The sequence below is a fragment of the Artibeus jamaicensis genome, unplaced genomic scaffold (assembly GCF_021234435.1).
Source record: "Artibeus jamaicensis isolate MK-2021 breed Jamaican fruit bat unplaced genomic scaffold, CSHL_Jam_final scaffold_1019, whole genome shotgun sequence".
In the NCBI taxonomy this organism is placed as follows: domain Eukaryota; kingdom Metazoa; phylum Chordata; class Mammalia; order Chiroptera; family Phyllostomidae; genus Artibeus; species Artibeus jamaicensis.
The window spans coordinates 7987387-8007127 of NW_026522025.1; the positions used below are offsets into that span (position 1 = coordinate 7987387).

Below are 19741 nucleotides of genomic sequence, written 5' to 3' on the forward strand. Positions count from 1 at the left end.
TAATTCAGCAGCCTCCCCAACTCAATACTCCTCACCCCACAGGGAGAAAATATTAGGAAAGCCTTTCAAGGACTGTATGATACTGGAAGCTGACAAGTGTATACTTAAAAGTAGATGAAGGACCCCAAGTCTCAGGGCTTCACAGAGAGAACTGTTCAGTATTTGTGCCCACTGTTAGCTCCAGCCCCAGGGGAGGGTTTTCAGAGACGATTACCTCTCCGGAAGCAGTGAGGGGCTCCTGGCAGAGGACCACAAGGACCCTGGGCAGATAGCTGATCTCCTGCATTCTCAAATTCTTCAATGTTTTAGAACTCTTCTGTGTTTATGTAAGGAGTTTAAATTTACTCTTTTTAAGTCTGAGACAAATTGTGATTTAATTCTGTTTTCAAGGTAAGTGCCCCTGCCTGGCAATGGGAAGAGTGACTTGATGCACAGGTAACATACCTGGCAGGTAGCAGAGAATGAGAGTGGAAAATGTGCACCTGGTCCGACACGCCCAGCTCTACTTCCGCTGCTCACTAGAGCACCTCCTCAAACCTGTGCACCTCAGTTTACTCCCCTGTGACACAGGAGTGACAACAATCCCATCAATGTCACAGGGCTGTAGTAGTTAATAAATGTAAGAACTTAAAACAGTGTTTGGGCCCTGGCTGGTGTAGCTCAGTGGACTGAGCGTGAGCCTGTGAACCAAAGGACTGCAGTTCGATTCTCAGTCAGAGCACATGCCTGGGTTGCAGGCCAGTTCCCAGCAGGGGACCCATGAGAGACAACCATACATTGATATTTCTCTCCTTTTCTCCTTCCCTTCCCCTCTAAAGATAAATAATTTTCTAAAAAAAACAGTGTTTGGCATATAGCAAATGTCTTATGTGTTAGCTTTAAAGAAAAAGAAAACCTGGACATTAGATGACAGTGTTTAAGACTCCATGGCAGTCAAAGTTCTTATGTAAGCCTCGCCTTCTTACTTTTATTGGCTGTCTTCCACATATGATTCATTGTTCTCTTCTTAAAAGGAATCAAAAGACTCCCCCATTGGTCACTGATAATAATTGCCACTATCTGAGAACCTGTTATGGCCCTTTTGATGTAGACATTATCCGCATTTTACAGATGAAATCGAGGCTCTAACAGGGGCGTCCAACCTTTTGGTGTCTCTAGGTCACACTGGAAGAAGAGTTGTCTTGGGCCACACATTAAACACACAAACACTAACAAAAACTGATGAAAAAAAGGTTTTAAGTAAACTTACAATTTTGTGTGAGGCCGCATTCCTGACCATCCTGGGCCATGGGCCATGGGTTGGACACCCCTGCAGGAGGTTACATATGAAGGTTATTGCACTGCATTAAAGGTGGCAGAACTTCTTTGGCATTCTCCCACCGACAAATGGGATTGATTTTGCCTCCTCTTGAACCTGGTCTGGTCTGTGACTGTTTTAGCCAACAGAACCCAGCAGAAATGACATTATGCTCTTTCCAGTCATGGCCTCCCCGATCTGAGCAATAGGGACCCTAATAATACCCACCATCCTGTTTCTCAAAATGGCGAGAATCACGTGAGTTAGTGGATGTAAATGTGTGGTAAAATAGAAAGCACCATACAAGCACTAAGAATTACTATCATTTGTGCAAGGTAATTATCATCTATATTATTATACAACAGTAGACATCACCTGCACTATAGGGCTGCTTTGTCAATACGTGTAATTTAGACACTGGGGACCCTATAGAACAACGTGGAACACCCACACCTCCAAATTGCTCTCCACAGGTAGGTTATGTCTCTGCAACAGCAAACATATGTTCAGTTTAATTCAGCCATTTTATTTAAAGTCTCCTAAACCAATTGCTTAGTGGCATGTGGTCAAAAAAAAATGAACATGGAAAGATCTGCCTTGTGCCCTTTGTTTCTAAGAACTCAAATCAATAAATACTTGTTGGGCATCTATGTACTGAGATGTGAGAATAGTGCCTGGGTCATATTTATTTTTTTAAAAAAAGGAAAATCAAGTCAAGAACATCTGCCTTCAAGGGGTTTAAAATCATGATGGGGGAGTATGGGAAAGGGGGCGGCCCTGTGTGAGGGAACCTTTGATGGATCCTTCAAAGCTTCTTCTGTTAAGTCAAAATGTGTTCCTTACAGTTTCCAGTCTATGATTATAAACTGCTAAATAATTATTTGTCTATAATTAAAGCACAGTTGTGCTAAAACATTTTATCTGATTTTGACCCACCGCTAGGAACATCTGGTCTTTGAATTACTAAGTCCATCTCAGGATGGTCTTCACTAAGCCAAGTCATACCGCTCCTTTGAGACTTAGCTCAGGGTTCACCTAATCCAGGAAGCCTTCTTTTATTTCTCTCCCCGTTTGCATCTCATTTTCTTCACACCCATATACACACATTCAGACATACCTACACCGTTCTCTCTCCCGCCATAAAATCCTCTCCTTTTCTCTGTCAGAGTGGTTCTCAAACTCTAGGGAGCATCAGAATGACTGAGGGCTTATTAGAGCACAGACTGCTGGCCCCAGAACCAAACTTTCTGATTTAGTAGTTCTGAATGGGTGGGGCCTGAGAATGTACCTGCGCAAATGTCAGTTGATGCTGATGATGTAGGTCCAAGGACCTCACTGAGACTGCTGCTGTGTCAGTACCTCATTGACCACACTGCACTATAACAATCTCTTTGCATTCTTGCTCAGTCTAAAAATGTGAACTGAGTATCTATTGTGTCTCCCAGTAGACTATGTTGAACTCTTCAAGTGCAGATAGATATTTGTCTTCTTTAGCTTCTTAAGTCTATCACCTAACCCAAAGCCTGGCATATAGTAGACTTGGTGAGGATTTGTTGAACGAGTAACGAAATGAATGTTATGTCTTGAGATCAAAGGGCATGTGTACACGAGGGATTTGAGAAGGACTCAAGGGTTTAGACAGTGGACATAGACCATGACCATGTACCTGGAACACATAAGGATTTAATACAATGCTTGCAACAATTACCACACTACCCAGCCACAAAGCAAGCACCAAGTTCATTATAGGGCTCAGGTTCAAATTGCCATCACTTGAGTATGTCGTGTTAATACTGAATCTAGGATGGAGAGCAAACCTGAAGCCAAATTATGAGAGAGGATTTTAAAAATTGAAAGTGAATCTTCTGAAGAAGATAAGATTGAGGGGCGAGAGATGGTCAGGAAAGAATGGAGTTAAAGCTAGGCTGACAGAATTACCGTGAGAAAATAGAATGGACTTAATTGTTGGAGCCACAGAGGGTAGAACTTAAACTCAAACTTCCTTCACCAAACAATTATCTCTGCCTCAGAATCATCAATGTACTACCATCCAGAAATGAATGGGGCAGTCTTTACTGTCTTACAAAATTTAAAGGCAAGCAGTTTATTTGGTAGGCAATGCCTACAAGCACCAGTAGGGGAGTGGACAGTGAGTCATGAAAGGGACAGACGTCATTTTCAGGGGTGATAGTACATAGACCATCTCTATGGGCAACTACAGCTCAGTCCCCTTGGGCTCCTCTGGGAGATGAGGAAGACTATGCTTTAGAGCTACCCCATCTGAAGAATGAAAAAGTTGGAGGAACATTTACCCACCACCTCCCCCTTATAGTTAGTTGATGGCTACTCCCAGGGACATTAGTTCCTGGGTACTGTCAGCCTTCTTCATTTGTAGGCAGATGTACCGAGAAGCCTTCAACAGGATGTGAGTGCCAGTGGACTGGGTGGGGCACCAACAGCATCTGCTACACCTTCCTACAAAGAGTGAGTATAGACAAGGAGAAGGTGTACATAAACCATGTATTATCTGTGATGCAATTCTAAGTACTAAAGGTTCCTATGAACCTTGAGATCCTAAGGTTTACCATTATAATATTTACATCTAATAGCAGCACATGGTACATATGTGATATGATTAGCCTGCTATCAGCCCTATAATCAGAGGTACTATAATAATATTATCCACCTAACCAATGAAAATGCCAAGGCCATAATTGCTGAGGAGACTTGTCTGGGGTCACATAGCAAGTTGGAAACAGAACCAAGACTACACAGGAACCTGCCTGGCCCCCCGTTTGAAGTTCTCTGCTCTGCCGCCCACTAGGACACATTAGGCATTCTGAATTCACAGCCCACAAACAGAATTCCATCTGAATAAGGTTCCTTCTGGACAACTCTTTCTGCCAAGCCTTATTTTTTTCTCTCTCAGGCTCTGGTCTAATAATAGTACTGTTCTGTTCTGCAGAGACTGCCTGAGCTTAATTCATTTGCCTTCCTCAAATCACCACCCTCCCAGGCCTTTTAACTTCACAGCTTATGACCTGCTTTATTCCCACATCCACAATTAACTCCAGTGTTCCCCTGCAAGGGCGTGTGATTTCCAAACATGTGCTTCTAAAACTGCAGCTTGCTGCTAGTGTTTGTCTGAGGGCTTCTCGCCCAAAGCCCCTTGAGGCCCAAAGATCCTGTTTGTGCTGGTTAAGGATATAAAGTGGCCTTAAAGTACCTTTTAATTAATTCAACTGTTTAGCACACTGAACTAAATAATATCAAATCAAATGGCTCCTTTTTAATCCTAGTGCTTTTGTTTTCAATGTTATCCACTTCACCAGCTACTGGGGCCAAACCCTGTGATTTCCCCAGTGTTGTCATAAAACTTGTTAACTGAATGATGAATGTGTGAGCGAACCTGAGGAATGCTGGTTGTTGGAGGTAGCATGGAACGCAGTGATGGTACCAGCTGGTAGGAGCTGTCATCCCCTCAGTTCTCCAGACCCCTCTCCTGGGTACTTCCTCCTTCTCTAATGCAGAACCAACCCAGACTGTCCCAGACTCTCAGGAGGAACCCACATAATCAACTTCAAGTTCACATCCATTTCCCAGGCCAGTTTGTGAAACTTTCTAAAACTGGCCAGCTGAGTACTTTTCTAACCATTTAGGGCAGGGCTGTCAAACTCACTTTTGCCAGGGGCCACATGAGCCTCACAGTTGCCTTCAAAGGGGCGAAATAATTTTAGGACTGTATAAATGTATATACTCCTTAACTGTTAAGGAGTTCAAACTACATTCAGCCCTTTGAAGGCAACCAACCTCGAGGGTGATGTGGTCCCTGGTGAGAATGAGTTTGAACCGCCTGATTTGGGCATTACATGCATATATCATTTCCCAGTGAGAACACTTTATCATTGTATTAAAACTATGTTACAACCTCCCATAAATAATACACCCACCTGCTGCACAAATTTCTCTTAATTTCTGTACACTGTATTTCCAAGATCTTCCTGTTTTATGAGACTCAGAATGTCTGCTTTCAACCTAGCATTTATTGGGCATCATCTCTGTTAGGTTAGTGGTTATAGGAGATTATAAACATGACCACAATTGTAATCTTATAAACATAACTACATGTATTTATGCTCTTTGCTGTGTGATTTTATAGCTCAAGTGGAAGCATCTATTTTCCTTCCTTAAATCTGTGCTGGCATTGTGCCTTTAATTGGCCAATGAATGCAATGAAAGAGGTGGTGAGTGGTTCCCAGCCCATGCCCTCAAGGCTTTGCACACTTCCTCTTGCTCTCAGACCCCTGTCCCCACCATATGAACAAGCTTGAGCTAGCCTACTGGAGAATGAAGGAGCCATGTAAAGCAGAGCATAAAGCAGAGGTGATTTAGCCCATCTAGTTGGAGCCCCAAACATGTGAAAGAAACCAACCAAGATTTTAAAAGCCTCAGCTGACTTTCCAACTAACCCCACAAATACATGAAGGAAAGCCATTCTAGATGAGTCAAGCCCCCAAGATGACTTGCAGTCTCATGAGTTAAGAAAATACTTTCTGTTAGAAGCCACCAGGTTTTGGAGTAGTTTGTTAGAGAACAATAACAAACAGATACAGTGGTGTGTAAATGTGGTACAGCTGGAGGTTAAGGTGGTATGAGGAGCTAAATGTTTGTGTCCCCCATAATTCACATGTTGAAGCCCCGACCCTCAATGTGGCTGTACAGATATACCTTGGAGATACTGTGGGTTTGGTTCCAGACTATCGTGATAAACTGAATATAGCAGTAAAGCAAGTCACATGAATTTTTTGGTTTTCCAGTGCCTATAAAAGTTATGTTTACACTGTACTGTAGTACACAATAATGTTAGGTCTAAAAACACCAATGTACATGCCTTAATAAAAAAGTGCTGTATTGCTGAAAAATGCCAACCATCATCTGCAAGTCATAATCTTTTCTCTGGTGAAGGGTCTTGTCTCCATTTGATGAAACCACAATGTGTGTGAAGTGCAATAATGAAGAGCAATAAAAAAAAAGTAAGCCTGTCTTTGGAAACAGGGCTTCCAAAGAACTAATTAAAATTAAATGTGGTCATAATCGTGGCACTCTAATCCAGTTGAATTAGTGTTCTTATAAGAGACATCAGAGAGCTTGCTCTTCCCTTGTGTACGTACCAAGAAAAGGCCGTGTGAGGACAAAGTAAGAAGGTAGCCATCTGCAAGCCGGGAAGAGAGCTCTCAGCAGAAACCAAATCAGCTGGAACTTTGATCTTGAACACCTATACTCCAGAACCATGAGACAATAAATTTCTATTGTTCAAGCCACCTATTGCACTGTATTTTGTTATGGCAGCCCTAGCACACTAACATATATGGGAAGTATAAAAAATATAGGGTATGGAAACATATGGTTGGGAAAAATGAGAAAGCTCCCATTAACCCCACTCCTATCCATGCAGGTTGATACCTAAAAAGCAATGTGCTCTGTACTGGGAATATAAATATTAGGTGTCAGAGTCTCTCTAAGTTATTTACAGCCCAGTGACAGTGACCACGACTAGCCATCCTGGTTTCCCGAGACCATCCTAGTTTTAACACTGGAAGTCCCATATTCCAGGAATCCTCTCAATATTAAGCAAGCTGAAATGGCTGGCTGTTCTAGGTCTGGTAGGAGAAGAAAATACCTAAGTGGATAGTTTTAACATGGTATGTAAATAATTTGATATTGGTAGTTGTAGAAGTATTAATAGTAGTAGTATTGATATTACTGGCAGTAAAATCACACCCAGCATATATTAAATGCTTCTTATATGCTATGCATTGTATAAACTACTAGGTATGGAGTTTCTTATTAATCATCACGTCTGTTCTGTAAAGTCACCTCATTTCATAGAAGAAGATGAAATCTCAGAAAGAATCCATAACTTGCCCAAGATCACAAAGCTAGTAAGTAGTGGAGTTCAAATGCAGCCTCCTTCTAACTCCCAAACTTATTTTCTTAAACATTCAGCTGAACTCCCAGCACCACATATTCATTCCCATCAATGCAAAGAACAGAGCTAGGAGAGAGAATGAAGAAGAATCCAAAACAGATTAGGGCACTTGAAGAAGGCTTCCTGGAGGGAGTAACACCTGAAATGATTTCCAAGAGATAAGTGAGAATTTCCCAAGTGATACAGGGGTAAGATATTCCAGATGGAGAGAACAGTTTAGACAAAGTATAGAAGCATAAAATCACATGGGATCCACAGGCTGATCCATTTTCTTATACAGAGTGTGATTTGAGGTTCCAGGAAATGGGGCTAAAGAGACAGTCATAGGTTGGAGTTCTAGTAGTTCTAGTCAACCAGAATCCAATGGGAGATGGGCTTTCTTGCATTTCAAAACATTTACACAATGAGAACAATTAATCCTCTTTGTTGTAGAACATTTTCCATGTGACAAACCAATCTGAGAACTAATGCCATTGCACTTGCAAATATGGAGCAAAAACACTGTAGTATCACATGCTGAGAACCTGAGGCTAACAAAAAAAAAGGGAAAAAAATCTACCTTATGAAAGTCATTGAAAAATGTGCTAAGTAGCTGTTTTCCAATGTGAATACTGATGAGACTTAAAAATAGGCACCACTTTGCCATTGAATCATATTTCCTTAAAGACCAGGAATGTCAACAGGTAGACCTTTCAGTAGAAAGACCAAATATGTTTGATTGACATATTTGCAAGACATGTGAAAAATTAAAGAGCCAATCAAATGTCTGGTCCAATTGTTCTTGCTATATTGAATTTTTCTATCTTAAGATTAATTCATTTATTTATTCATCAAAATGGATTCATCAAGCACCTAGTACTATATCTAGTACTCTCCTTCATGCTGAAAGCACATTTGGGGAATGAGGTCTGTCCAGAAAGTATCCAGCCATCTAATACAAGAAAGAGACATTTATTGAAGAAGATACAAGAAACATTATACATAGAGCACTGATGCCTCAATCCTCTTCAATATAGGCACCTTAGGACCTCACACAGTTCTCCCAGTGTCATTAGCACCTGCAGCATGATGTTCCTTCTGCTCTGGTAGCAGAAACTGTGGAACATATTTTGCCACAACACTGTCAGTCACTGATCTTTGTTGATTGCAGCCCCAGCACATTCAACATTCTAGGTGTTCTGCTTGTTGCAGGCCTTCCAGAATGTGAATCACTTTCAACTGATTTTCAATAATCTTTGAAGCATTTGTGCCACACTATTATTTGTGCTGCACTCATTACATCATCCCTGAAAGCTTTCTGAACCATCCGAATAGTTTTTGCCGAGCAATGTTCAAGTTAATTCAAAATCTGATGCAGATTCATTGCTCCACTTGCTCAGTCATTTTGAATGCCATGGCCACACAGTACACATGTTCACTCAATGGCATCTACCACCTCACTGACAAGTACAGTGAAGTCATCATTGTTCACACATGAACATTCCATTCCACTCACCTTGGCTGCCAGGTTACACTGATGTTGCACAAACACTTGCTGTTGAAATATGAGATAGAGCTCATATTTCAACCATGTCTTTTAGGACATTACAATATGATGAGAGAGTGGATATGCAGCCAATTAGAGAATGATGAAATACATGCTACAACAGAGATGCACATAAAATGAAGTGAGAAAATCTTCTTTAGTCTTCCCAGGAGATCTAGAAAGGCTTCAAATGACTTTTGACCTGACTCTTAATTAGAAGAATGCTGGAAGAGGAGCCAAAAGCCATATCATGGAGTATTTGGTATGCATTGAAAGATACTCTAGACCTTATCCACACACCCTGCCAAACATACACAAATGGATTAACAGGTAAAGATAATAGCAGAGCATTTTTCCTGATCAATGCTTTCTTTCTGGGCTGAGAACATGTATTATAGTCCATGTCCAGATCATTCCCACTGCCAGGATGAAGATGAGAAACATCAGAACTTTCTGGTCCAACAGGCCAGTTTCTGAGAAGCTGTGTTGCTATAGAAGAGTCATGTATTCATTTATTCAGCATTCGCTTTTATTCTTAATGTTTTTTAGCATCAGTGCCAGGTCTTGTACTAGGTGCATAGAATTATTGGTGAGCACAACAAACATGGTCTCTGCCCTCAGGGAGCTCACATGAGGACATGGTAGAAGATAAACAGTGGCCAAATACTTAATCACAAATTAAGAGGGACTCTGTAAAGGGAAGGGTGTTATGCTGGGTAAGAGGAGAGGTAAAGCAGGGAGAATCTGGAGGCTTAGACACTACCTTTGAGGAAAGATTAAAGATGAGTTCTGAAAAGTAAGTAGAAATTAACTGGATGAAGTTAAGAAAGAAAACTTGCAAGGCAGAAGGAACCAATTTTGCAATGATTCTGAGGTAGGAATTTTAATGGCTTGATGGAGAATAGACATCTAGAGCAGAGAGAGCAAGGTGGGAAGATGAAGCTAGAAAGGCAGGTGGAGAGCAAACCAAATGAGGTCTAATAAGCAATGATAAGGACATTGGTCCAGTATCTCATGTCTTATAAAAAATGTCTTCAGAGTTATTTTCACATTTAGAATTTGTCCTAAAAAAGAAACATCTCCACTGTCTGGCATGGTTATCTATATAACTTTTAGGCTCTCTCCCTTTTTTCCTAGTTGCTGGAAAAATCAGAGCTAAAATTATTTTATATAGTCTGTTCAAATTGATATGGTAACATGCGGATTTTTCAGTTCTCCCGGAAATTTTTTTCTGAGGGGATATTGATTTTTCACATTCAGAAATCTATTCTAATGAAATAAGTTCTGTAGATCACGTTGTACTTGCTCTTTGCTTTGTAAATTTTGCAATGAATTTTAGCCAAAGCATGGGTAGTTGACAATTCGTAGAAATAACTCATTCATCTATTATATCAAGCAAAACAAATGGAGGAGACAGAGAAGGTTAATGAAAGGAAATGAGAAGAGACCTGAGTTTAAATCACTCCCATCATACTAAAATAATACTTTCCATTGCCTAGGACTTTAAATTAAAAATAAAATATTCTCAAAGTGCTTTCTCCCATATTCTCCAATTTAGCCCTCAAGGCAAATCACAATTCTCCCCATTTTGAGGATGAAGAAACTAAGGCAACAGAGATGAAGTAAGATGTCCGTGGTATCTTGTTAGCTATATTAAAAATGTGGTTCACAGTCAGGTCTAAGAGTCCAAAGTCAATGCTGTTTACACCTCACTGCCTGCAATGAACACACAGAAATGATTTTCAGATGCTCTGTCCTCAGGGATGATCCACAGTGAAGACACAGTGAGTGCACAATTCTTCCGGCATTTCACAGCCGGTCTACCTTGCAAAGTAACTGTGATCTCCTGCCCCCAGACACCACCAAACTCTTCCCTCCTGCTGAGTTAAGCATCACCTCACTGTGTGGCTCCATAAATGAAACCCCAGGAAATTAATGGCCTTGTTACCACCATTGGTGCTTAACGACCCTGCAGTTTCCCATGGAGTGTATTTTCCCTGGGCCGGTTGTTAATGAACCACTTCTTCATCCTCTGGTTCCAATGTAAGTCTCTTAGCAGCATCACATTTTGAAGCCTGAATACAACAGATTGAACACCCACTTGGTACAAAGCACTGTACTATGTGCTTCAAGTGCATTACCTTGTTGACAGCACAGTCACCCTGAAAATAATTCTGTGGAGCAGGCATTATAACCCCCATTTTACAGATGAGTAAAGTAAGTCACAGAAAAGTTAGTTAACATGCAAACACCATACAGTTAGTCAGTAGCAGAGCCAGAATTTGAATCCATGGGAGTGGACTGGAAGGCTTCCATTCTTTGGGACCACAGCATGGGCACCCTCAGGCAACTCTGCATGAAGCCCTGACATCTAGGCCATCTGGTTAGTTTGCTTTGTTTTGGGAAGATTTCACAATTGCTTATAATTGTTTTACAGTTGCTTACAAAATAAACAGCTACATTTATTTTATTTTTATCATTTAAAGAGTATTTGTTTTTAAAATTTTCATACAGTATAACTGACTTCTTCGGTGGGGATAGCACAGCTCTATGACATTTATTGCCTCTTCTTTTAGATGCATCAATGATTACAGAAATAACATCTCTCCCACTCTTAGCGCTCCCTAGAATTAAGATAAATGTAGCTGGTGGGCTGAAACTTAAACTTGTCCCATCGTATGTTAACTTAATGGAGGACAACACCTCAAGGCTTTTATTTCTTCTCATCATCCCCCCAAATTAGGAGGAACACTTCATCATGAAGACAGAAAGAGTGAGCCAAGGTACATTTCACTGGAATGATTTCTAATTTCTGCTGAGTCAAGTCCCATTCAGGTACCCATCAGTTTGTTATTGAAAACGTTTTGTGGGATAAGAAAAACAGCTCTTTGGAGGTGGTGGGGTCATTAATATTCCTGATCTAACACGGTTTAGAGAGCCCCAAACCTCACCTGGTATTTTGTTGCTTTTGAATGTTGATTCTTAGGGTCAATTACAGAAAAGGGCTAAAAACACTTGCAGAAAAGGATATATCCTTGAAGCTATATTTTAAACATTAATATCTTCAGAGAAGTATCTGATGTTGGGAAAGGAGAACCTGCAGTGATCTGCTCATTCTTAGAGGTCAAATATGCTGTTACAAAAAAATGAGAGTGAAGAGCTCTGGGTAACATACCCTTTGTATGAGCCTCAGTTTCCATCTCTCCAAGAAGAGGAATTTAAAGATGTATGGAGGCCTTTTGCAGCCTGGACATTTCATACACAGAGGTTTTATGCCTGAACATCAGAGAGCAAGGTCATACAAGTTTGGGTAATGCCAAGTTGCTTTGCTAAACTGGCAGTAGATTGCCTTCTGGAGTCTGCTTCTTTGTGCTTTCCTGAATTGGGAGTTAGTACCTGATTTCTCATCCAATAAACTCTATGTCTGATCATTTCATCTCCTAATTCAGGGGTGTCAAACTCATTTTCACCAGGGGCCACATCATTCTCGAGGTTGCCTTCAAAGGGCCAAATGTAGTTTTAGGACTGTATAAATGTAACTACACCCTAACAATTAAGTGAGAGCTCAGTGCTGCTGCCAGGTAGAAACAAGGTGCTGGGCCCAATAAAACAAGGTGAAGGGCCAGATCCTGCCTGTGGGCCTTGTGTCTGTCACCTGTGTAATTGTCTCTCCTGCTTATCCATGGGACTCCATCTGCCCCTCTCAGTTTCTATTGCCCACAGTTTAGGCCAAGCCACCATCATCTCTTACCTCGATTATTACCATGGACGTATAACTGTAACCCTGACTGAGTCTCACCCACTTAACTTTATCCTTCACACTGTAGTCACAGGAATCACTCTAAAATGCAAAATATCTCACTCTACAGTTAACATCATGTCTCCGGTTTAAAACCATGTCTCATCACAGTCAAAAAAAAGACCATTCCAACCTGCTTCTGCTTACCTTCCAAGTCTTATTTTCCATGGTCTTCCATCATAAATTTGTTGCTCTCAGAAGGCAAAATCCCACATGCCATACCATGCCATGAACTTCTCTTCCTGTGGCTGTTTTCTCTGCCAGGAAAGCACTATCCTCTCTCAGATCAGGAGCTCTGACTCACGAACCTCCTCAGCCAGGTGACTTCTTGAGTCCCTGTTTGGAACAAATGCTCATATCGTGTGCTTCCATAATACCCTGCTTATACCTTTTGCTTATCACAGGCTGAATCATGTTTGAACTGTAAATACCATCAGAATTTAGAAGTTACATTCAGCATTAACAACTGGCAGAGGAGACTCAAAAGGATAAGCCAGGGAGGGCAGGCACGCCAGGAGAGTACAGCAGCAGAAGAACCAGCAGAAAAAGGAGGCTTGAGAAAGATGGAAATAACATCGAGAACTACTGAAACTTAATCAGTAAATAAAAATGGGCAAACAACTTGAATAGCCATTTCTCCTAAGAAGATATACAAATGGCCAATAAGCATATGAATAGATGCTCAATCTCACTCATCACTCAAGAAATGCAAACCAAAACTGCAGAGAGATTAGCAACTGATATAATAGTCCCTGGGATGTATACCTCAAACTAATATAATATGTCAACTGTAATTGAAAAAATAATTAATTTTTTAAATTAAAAAAACTACAGTGTAATACAACCTCACACCTATTAGGAGAGCCACTATCTAAAGAACAGAAAATAGCACAGGGTGGTGAAAATGTAGGGAATTGGAACCCTTGTGCACTGCTGGTGGGAATGTAAATCGGTGCAGCTGCTGTGGAAAACAGTATGATGTTTCCTTATAATATTAAAATTGAAATTGCCATATGACTCAGAAATTCCACTTCTGGGATATAATCAAAAGAACTGAAGCAGAAATTTGTACACCTGAAAGCAGAAGAGATGTTCATACACCTATGCTCACAGCAGCATTATTCACAATAGCAACACATGGAAGCAAACTAAGTGGCCAGTGGTGAATAAATAGATGAAAACAAATTCTGATGTGTGCTACAACATGGATGAACCTTCAGATATCATGCTGAGTGAAAATAAGCCAATTCCTGTTATTAGGTACTTACAATAGTCAAAATCACAGGGACAGAAGGTAGAAGGTGGTTGCCAGGGGCTAGGGGGAGGGGGTAATAGGGAGCTGTTGTTTAACGAGTATAGAGTTTCAGTTTTGCGAGATAAAAAGAGTTCCAAAGATGGATCATGGTAATGGATGAACAACATTATGAATGACTGTAATATCACTGAACTGCACAGTTAAAAATGGTTAAGATGGTAAATTGTATGTTATACTGGGTATATAATTCATCACAATAAAAAATTGTTTAAAGCCCTGGCTGGTGTAGCTCAGTGGATTGGGCACGGGCCTGTGAACCAAAAGATCCCAGTTTGGTCCCCCATCAGGGCACATGCCTGAGTTGCAGGCCAGTTCCCAGCAGGGGCCAGTTCCCAGCAGGGGCCAGTTCTCAGCAGGGGATGCACCAAAAGCAACCACACATTGATATTTCTTTCCTTCGCTCCTTCCCTTTCCTTCTAAAGATAAATAAATAAATATTTTATAAAAACCGTCTAAATGTTTTAAAAAAATTGTTTAAAGAAAACAAAGAAGATAAATAATAGATGAAGTTGTTCTATATAAAATCTGCCTGGACATTCAATGAAAGAGTTCTAGAAAGTGACCATTGGGCTGAGCAATTTAGAAATCCTTGATGACCTCAAAATCAGCTTTTGGGGTTTGTTGAATAATGAGCAAACACACTGATTTATTTCTCCACTGCTCTCAATTCTTGCTTATGAAGCTTCTTAGCTTTCGGAAGCAATAGGTTGTGGAAGCAACCTTTTTGCAACCTTTTTCAAATGAAATTTTGTTTTATGTTGAAGTGAGGCTAAGTTTTTGACTGAGATCATCCTTTCCCGACATGCAGACTCCAAGTAGTTGTTCTTAGGGCAGCCATCATGGCCTCAACAAGAGAGCAATCCTGGAAAATATGATTACAGAGGTAGGGAGGCAAACCTGGGATTTTTTTCCCCCAAGGGTTGAATCTTCAGCATCAACAGATCTCAGACAGCCTCTGTTAATGAGGCCAATGCATTGAAGGCCATTTGGAGAGATAGATGCTCTGTCTCCCACTGCCCCTGGATACAGCTGCAGAAAGAGGCCTTACTAAGACCATCAGCATCAAAACCACATGCCTTCCTGCAGTCCACAAGGGTGACTCATCTGCTCTCTTCTCCTATCACCCTCTCCCTGCCTCTCTCAGCTGTAACCTCCTGGCTTTCTTTGTGCCCCTTACACACTCCAAGGGTGTTTGCATCTCTAGGTCTTTACCCTTGCTGTCCCATTTGCCTACAATTCTTCCCCAACATTCTTGCACGTTCAGCTCCTTCTTGGCATTCAGGTTTCAGCTCAGATATCCCTCTCTCAGAGAAGCCTTCCCTGGCTACCATCACTGTCAAGGGAGTCCCCAAGCCCAGTCAACCTCATATTGGATAGTATGTCCTTCATAGCACTAATATCTCCAAGAGATAGCCTCACTGATCTGTCTGTTTGGGTAGTCCTTCTCTGACTCTCTTCATTCAGTTGTTAGCCTCCTGAAGGCAGGGGTCCATTAGTCCTTGCACCCGTACATCCTCAGCAACCATGCAGCCCCTGGCACAGATCAGACACTCTGCTAAACAAATGTATAAATGAAGGTTTTCAAATGGCCACAAATGTTCACACATCAGCCATGTTCTGTACATCTCCACACCAGGCCTCCTGATTACTCCCTGATTCTCCCCAAAATGCTAAAATCAATGTTCCTCAGAAGGACAATGAAAACACGCCATGATCTAATGAGCAGTACACAAACTTAGGTGGCATCAGAACTCCCAGGGTACTAGTTTAAGATGTAGATCTCAAGGCCTTAACCACAGAGATTTTGCTTCAGAGTGTTGGGGTGGAACCCTTTGCCCTGTAACTAGCAGATGCCTCTTGGAGAATGCTGTTCTATAATTTAGCTCCTATACCCCTCATATTTTGTAGATCATCTTGTGGCATCTCTGACCTTGGTGAATGCCTGGATGGATGGATGGATGGATGGGCGGACTAAACAGACAGATGGACTATAACTTTTATAGGCCAACCAACCCAAAAGGAAGGTAACATACCATTATGTTCTTTCTAGGCAAGAGAAACTGGGTCTGAAGACATAAATATTTGGGATGTGAGATGGAAAGAAAAATCAGAAGCCTTATGATCTCTAAAATGCAATATAAGGGGGATGAATTCAGATGGATGCTCTCAGGGCTCCTGTAACTGGGATTCAGTTCTGGATCACCAGCAGTGAAGATCCAGGCAAGAGCATTTTGACAAGCATACAGTAATTAGAACAAGTATTTTATATGTTTCAAGTACTTTCTCTACCTTAATTCTTAAAGCAATCCTATGTATTCTTATGTGCATTTTACAATTTAAAAAAATGGGGGTTGAGAAAAAATAAGCAGCATGTTCAAGTCACAGTGATGGGCTGGGATTGGAACTTGGAAATGCTTGGCTCCAACACCCATGCTCCTTCCACTATCAGGCCTGGGGAGGGATGGTTTGCTCTCTGGAGGTCAATGTTTTGAGTGTTAGTTGCCTCCATGTATATGTGCAAGAGGGCGAGGATGCCAGAAGCTGTCTGTTGTGTTGTCTTTTGGACCATGTCTCTGTGGGTGCCTATTCTGCTGGTTCCCCTGTCCCTCAACCTGGATTCGAATTCCTGGGCTCACAACTAAGTGTTGCCTATGTCCAGGCAGTAGGAAATGAGAAAGGAGAGAGAAAAAGTCAATGAAGCAAAATATTTAAATCAGATGCTCATCAACCAGATTGGGCTTTTGTGCATTGCTTTTTACATACAAAGAGAAAAGTCCGTCTCTCTGACTATCTGAGGGATGACCATCCACACTTCCTAACAGCAGACTCTTAAAACACCCAGTGCTTAAGATTCCCCTTTTAGATTGTGGGTGGTTTTTTAAATGGAACTGAAGACAAGATTTTTTACAGACTCTCCAGGTGGTTTTCTGAGGAATAGAACTCCCACAATCCTAGATCTGTGATATCTTCTCCATGTTTCAATTTAAAATAAGTGTACTCATATATTATCCTTAAGAACATGGCAATATAACCACTAGAATGAAGAATGATCTCTGAACCCATGGCTCAGCTTCCCAAGGTGTTTTGTCTGAGCTGCTGTCTGGACTCCTCTCTCCTCTCCTCAGATGGAACTCTCCCACTGGGAGCTATTTATGTGCTGTCTCTGGACCTAGCCCATACCTCAGAGCACATCTATAAAGGAAGGAAGAAAGTTAACGCTTCTTATATGTAGAAAGGCAGGAAGTTATGGAATGAAAGGAAAAGACTCACCCACATTGTCTTCTGGAGAGGCGTTGTCTGTGACATAGACACACATCTGGCCATACCTTGCCCTCTCATTAACATCCTTCAAAGGCTTCTCCTGGCCTCAATGAGCAGACTGGGCTCGGGCTGCCCATTCTCCCTCTTCACCAACCTCTGGGGCTCCTCTCTCAATCCTAGTGATGTGCTGGCCAACTTCCAGATCCTTCAAAGCATCAAGAACTTTCCTGTCTCATGGCCTTCTGCACACAGCTGCCTCATCCCCTGCACAGCCCCTCCTCTCCTTAGTCAGTTCCTGCTTGTCTGTGTGCAGGGCTCAGCTCAGAGGGGTGCTCCCTTTAGAAAGCTTTCTCTGAACTCCCTGCCCTCACACAAGGCCAGCTCTACCTTTTTCAAACTCTCACTGCACCTGTGATTAGTTGGCCGTGCAATCTGGTTTTTAAAGATTATCTTCCCCAAAACCAAAGAAAGCTCTCTGTGGACCAGTGCCATGCCTGCCTTGTTCATCTGGGCCTGTCCAGTGCTTATAACAGGCTTTTCATCCAGCGGGCATAAATGCAGTAAATATTTGTTGAATGGAGGAATAAATGAGCCTCAAGTTCCTTGTCTGTAAAGTAGAGATAATAATAAAAACCCTGTGAGGATTACACACAGATAACAGAAGTGACACTGCCTGACTCATAACAAGATTTTGTTTTTGTTGTTGTACTTGTTTATTCCCTAAATAGAGGGACTCAAAAATAAAATCAGCTTCCCCCTAGGATTTTAAGCTTTCTGCCATTGGGGGTCTTTAGCACAGGATGGGTGAAAAATGTGCAGGGATATTGTAGAAGGAACAGTCAATGAGTCTAGATGAGTTGTTCTTTATCTGTACTGCACGTTAGAATCAACTGGAGAGTTAAAAAAAAAAATGACTGATGACTCCAGAGATTTTGATTTAATTGGTCTGGGATGGGATCCAAGCAAAAATATTTTAAATCCAGGTGATTCTAATATGAACCATGGCTGTGAACCACTGGTTTAAACCTGTTTATTTTTAGAGAGAGGGGAAGGGAGGAAGAAAAAGAGAAAAACATCAATGATCTGAGACAGAACTATAGATCAGTTGCCTCTCACATGCACCCCAGCATGCCCTAGCTAAGATGAACCTGCAAGCCAGGCATGTACCCTGACCAGTAATCAAACGAGCGACCTTTCAGTTTGCAGGACAACATCCAACCAACTGCGCCACACTGGTCACGGCAAAAAGATAGATGACCTGTAAATTTTCTTCTAGCCATGAGAGGCTGTCATTCTAGAAGAGCAAAGACCACTTGTTTCTTAAGACAGAGAAAGGGATAGAGGAGGGGAATGGAGAGAAGAGGAGAATAAATAAGGAGAAGCCAGAGGAGGAGGAGGAAGAGAGGGAGAAATAGACAAAAGAGAGAGGGAAGAAGGAAAGAGCAGGAGAGGGAGAAAGAGCAAGGAGGAAAACACTAGCACAGTAAAAATTGTTTTAAAACAAACCTAACAATGTGAAGTCTAGAGTCAGCCATGTGGCAATTTAGAGAGCACTGGCTCTGGAGTCTCAGATCTTGTCTATTGAGGAGCTCAGAGCCTTCCAAGCTATGCATTTGGAGTAAGTCACATTGCCCAAGCCCCCCAGATTAAAAATAAGCATAATGATAACCTTGTCAAGAGATTCTGAGAGAATTCAGCAAAATAAGATATAAAAGGGGGCCGGTAAGTGTTAGAACAAGGTAAGTTCTCAGCAAGGGTTTGCCATATGTGTGTGTGTTTATATTATCGATGTAGAATACATTTTACCAGCCTAAGTGTAAAGGCATCATCATTGTGATTATTGGCCGACCCAGGTAGAAAGCTGTGGAATTGATTTTTTTTTCTTTTTTTGAACCCAGAAAGATTGTAAGAGAGCTGTGATTTTCTCTTGTACACTGGTGTTGGTTAAGTCTTCTTAAACACACACACTTGTACACACACAGAAGTATAAATACATGCACACACATATATTTCTCTTTTTCCCCAAGTCCCCACTGAACTCTGGCATGCCTGAGAAAATATGAGTCAGAATTTATCATGTTGTGCCGCTTTCCTCTGGGGTGATGGGGTCACATATATATTTCTAGAAATGATCCGCCCACTCGTTACTCACATGGTCCTTGTATAGAACTGAACATCTGACCCTAAACAAAGGGGAAATGATTCAAGAGGATGCATTGCAAGGAACGGAATTTTAAACAGATTCTCAGCATCAGCTTACAAAATGACGCCAGCTCCTGAGTGTGTCCTGTCTAAAAGAACAGTCACTGGTGCATGCAAGTGAGCCCTGTCACAGTTTCTTATGGTGACACAGCCTCCAGGGCAGGAAACAAGCCCAGCACATGAGGGACAGGGATCCTCTACACCAGGGAAGCCTTGGCTGTGCTACTCACTCACTGTGACCACAGGCAGCGCCCCCTAACCTCTCTGCAACCCCTCAGTTTGTGAAATTGGCAATGACACTGGCACTGGTGACTTCAGAGTTCCCTGAGGGACACTGGCACAGTATGGGGGCA

At 41.6% G+C, this 19741-nt stretch overlaps 1 protein-coding gene across 3 annotated transcripts in view; it reads right to left on the reverse strand.

Moving 5' to 3' along the window:
- Window positions 1-19741, reverse strand: part of DAB1 (DAB adaptor protein 1) — a 1235135-nt gene that overhangs the window by 1043446 nt on the left and 171948 nt on the right. For 2 of the 3 annotated variants that reach the window (XM_037148509.2, XM_053655462.1), the window contains one exon: window positions 12758-12946. The exons of the other annotated variant lie outside the window; for it this stretch is intronic. The gene's annotated coding sequence lies outside the window, so the exon portion shown is untranslated. The remainder of the gene's footprint in view (window positions 1-12757; window positions 12947-19741) is intronic. 3 annotated transcript variants of the gene reach the window in all.